This window comes from Octodon degus, unplaced genomic scaffold, assembly GCF_000260255.1.
Source record: "Octodon degus isolate 3935 unplaced genomic scaffold, OctDeg1.0 scaffold00008, whole genome shotgun sequence".
NCBI lineage: Eukaryota > Metazoa > Chordata > Mammalia > Rodentia > Octodontidae > Octodon > Octodon degus.
The window spans coordinates 16,277,167-16,280,824 of record NW_004524584.1 but is presented as its reverse complement, the minus strand read 5'-3'; the positions used below and the strand labels follow the sequence as shown (position 1 = coordinate 16,280,824).

At 41.3% G+C, this 3,658-nt stretch overlaps 1 protein-coding gene and 1 pseudogene across 1 annotated transcript in view; both read right to left on the bottom strand.

The window, feature by feature from the left end:
- The window catches only part of Dock3 (dedicator of cytokinesis 3), an 825,219-nt gene that overhangs the window by 536,425 nt on the left and 285,136 nt on the right, over positions 1–3,658 (bottom strand). The window lies entirely within an intron of this gene.
- Positions 654–2,884, bottom strand: LOC105743898 (annotated as a pseudogene).

Genomic DNA, 3,658 nt, shown 5'->3' with positions numbered 1-3,658 from the left:
AATAATAATACCAAATAAGGTTTGGGTATAAAAAGCTAGATAATTGCCCGATCTAGGGCTGTGTTTTGTTCCAGGAGACCTGGGCCAGAAAGGACAAGAATTACCCCTTGTCAGCAGGCATGCAGTGACAGAAGCCAGGGTCACTCATGCACTTCTATTGTGGTCTCTGAGTGAAGGGAGACGGAGCCAGACCAAGCTCATCTGTAACATGAGGGGTTTGACCTTCCAGCCTGGCCTGCTAGTTGCAAACCTCCACTCTTCTACCTGTAAGAAACAGCCCCCCTGCTGAAGTGGATGCCAGAAGGAAAGTCCATCCTGCTGCAGCATCAAGCTTCAGACATGGAAAATAACTACAATGAAATTAAAGTATTTCAGTAAAGTGCAAATTGTTCCCACAGTGGTGGGGGACATTCTGTTCAATGCTTGAAATTTATGTATGCTGTAAAACTGTAGCAAACTATTATCTTACACACATAAACTGAAGACTTTCCCACAGGGATATAAAATTTAAGAGTAAACCCACTGAATGACTTCCTAAATCCCAAGAATCCATAATCTGCATCCATGATGTCTTGCTGTTACATGAGCTTTTTTAGGTCATCGGGATAAGGAGTCTTTTGGAAACTCTGAAAGAATTTTGTTTTGTTTTTTGTTTAAAAAGCATCAAGAAATTTTAATGATTCTGGGGGTTGAAACCCCAATGTTACTGGCAAGGCTTCATTTTTACAGAATACAAAGCACTCTGTTTCTTCCACATCTAATAGCTCGGCAAGAGAAGCCACCAAGTCGTGCTCCTGCAGCATTTCCGGGTAGCGGGACATGGCTCGTTCAATCCTTGCTGAACGCCGCACGGGAGTGATAAGCTTTATGTCTTGCACTTCTGGCATTCCACTTACTCTAGGGATGGAGGAGATCTGTAACTTGATACCAGGATGATTATCCTGCCCTGTCTCAGGTATTTGGGGTGTTGCTGGAACCTGGTCCTTGTCCTCTACAGGAAGACAGGACTCTCCAGGTTCCATCTTCCTTCACAGCTCTTCTATTGATCTGGTATTAGTTGCAGCAATTAAAGAGTCAGAGGCAGTTCCTTGTGTAGCTCTGTTTTGATCTTGCAAAATATTCAGAACAACTTCCCACAACTCTTGTATTGGTTTTGCTCCATTTTTAATGGCCTCTTCGTATAACCCAATGACATCAAAGGTGCCTTTTCTTGCCAATAGTTTTGCTTTGCAGATCCAGAATTTAGCAAATTTTTCCACCTCAGAAATGTTGGACAAAATGGCAAATATTTCATTAGAAAGTACACCCTCTTCAATGAGCCTCAGACATTCTGCTAGACTGCTGTTAATCTTATAGCACAGGTTCAACTGTGTTTTCTTTTCTTCCTCTTCTTCCATGCTCTTCCAGAATGAAATATTCATTTGCTCTATGACTTTTCTTTTTGTTTTAATTTCCATAGGGGGCCATTTATAGATTTTCCCCTTAGATTTCTGCCATTCTTCTAGCTGTTTTCTTCAATCCTCTGCTGTTGTCTTTTTAATATTGGGATTAGTTTGGGTACTATTTGGAATTCCTCTCCCATTTCTGGTTGTAATACTAGCTTGAGTTTTGGGAGCTGTCTTGCTCAGGAAATGCTTTGGGGGAAAAGTCTTTTTCAACTTGGGGCCCACAGTCTGTGTTCTTTGTTGAAAGCTGTTGGTTCTATTTGCCCTTATACCAGTAGTGGTTGGAATGACTAAGATAAAGTTGGTCAAATTAGGCCTCTGGCTTATGAATTTTGATCTTTGCAGTACACTTGTCTGGGCCCTAAAACAAGGTTGTGCTGTCTTCTGATCTTGCTTGATGTTTGGAGGTCAGTTGGTAGGTCCTCCCTGCAGTGAACTGGGGCGTGGCCTGGGGTTGGCATGTTTTATTTTCTCTTCAGTATCAGTGTATGACTGCACCTTAGTCACTTTCGATAGTTCATATTTATCCCTGTTAACCTTTACATCCTTTATGTTCTTGATCTCTGGTTTCTTTGGTGCTTGAGTCCTACTAAGGGTCTGAACAAAGTGAGAGGGAACTGTCCTTGAGGGCTTTTCTGGTCTTGCAAACTCTGCTCCTTTAGAGAGTTGCTGTAACTTTGCTGGGAGAGTCCTTATTTGTGTTTTTCTAACAAAATGCTTATAAACCTTGTCTTTCAGAATAGCACTATTCTCCAAACTTTTGCCCAAAACTTGTTTACCAGTCAAGTTACTCTTGGTTTGATCGTTTGATTGTAAGAGTTAATCCTTGCCTTGTTTGTGCTACATAATGCAGGATCTGGCTTCTTAGGTTCTGATAAGGTTTGAGGTATGTTCTCTTTGTTTAACTCTATGAGAAGGCCAACCAAAGATTTGCATTCAACATGGGTATCACCCACAGAACCTGTGTGCTTTGCATTTGCCTGACCTGTTATCTGCTGCTTTGTAATTGTCAGTCCCTGTGCATTAGGTGACCTCATGGGCTTTCCTTTAGCAGATGATCCAGCTTCATGCTGCTGGTGATTCTTGCTGGAAGGTTTACAGTTTGGGTTAGAAGAAATACCTCTTGTAGTCAGACTTCTGCCCACTAGTTTGGGTGCCTCTAACTTTGGCATCTGGGACACTGTTATATTAGCTGGTCTGGACTGGAGTTTAATGCTGATGGGCCTTGCAGCTTTGACAGGCAAAACAGCAAGGTTGGTAACATCCTTTTTGGGTTTAATGATAGATTTAGAAGGTGGTGGATTTGGGCAATTATTTTTGGCTTTTAGGTAAGGCTTGATATTTTGGTTCTTCAGTTTTCCCTTGGCTGCTAGGTATTTCTGCAGCTTTTTCTGCCGTTCAGCTGTGGCGTCTGTGGCAGAGGGCCCTGGTCTCACCATGACTCCTCTGCGACAGTTTTCCTTTCAAAGGCCGCACGAGGAGCCTCAGCCAGAAGTTGTTGACTTGAGCCTTTTACAGCTCAGCATATTAATATGGCTTTACTTTTTATACCTCATTTTCATACTTTTCTGCTGGATGGTTAGGACCAAGATAAAGAAAGACCTATACAACAAAAAATGTAACTTTTGTGTCTGACAAGGTCAGTCAAATTCCCTGAGGATTTACCCTGAAACACTGTACAGCAGATTGTAGATACTTTCTCAGCATCAGCCATGTGGATCAGTCATGGCCATTGCTATCTATAAAAGTCTGAGACAATGTTTTCTCTCTAAGTGACTCTCCTTAGGCACACTACACATTGTCAATCACTTTCCTTGTGGCCCCCTAATCTCCTTGATCAGAAAATTTGGGACACCACTGAGCTGCAGGATATTACAGTACAGGTTCTCTCATTGCCTGAGTCCTCACTGACCTTGAATGGCTAGGGCCAAAATGTTGGTGATCTTTGTAGCCCTTCCTTTTCTCTAATTTTTGGTCTGCAAACTTATGTTGTTAACCCTCCAAAAGAGAAGCTTAAGATATTATTACCCTATAACATAGGCAGTTGAGCTTAACATCACTATCTGTCTGAATATCAAACTCCTCAGACATTAACATGGAACAGGTATTTTCCATCTATTGTTGATATGCTAAACTTTAAATCCTTACAGAATGTGAAAAAATAGTAAAAAAAAAAAAAACAGGAATAAACAATTACATATTTTTATACATAA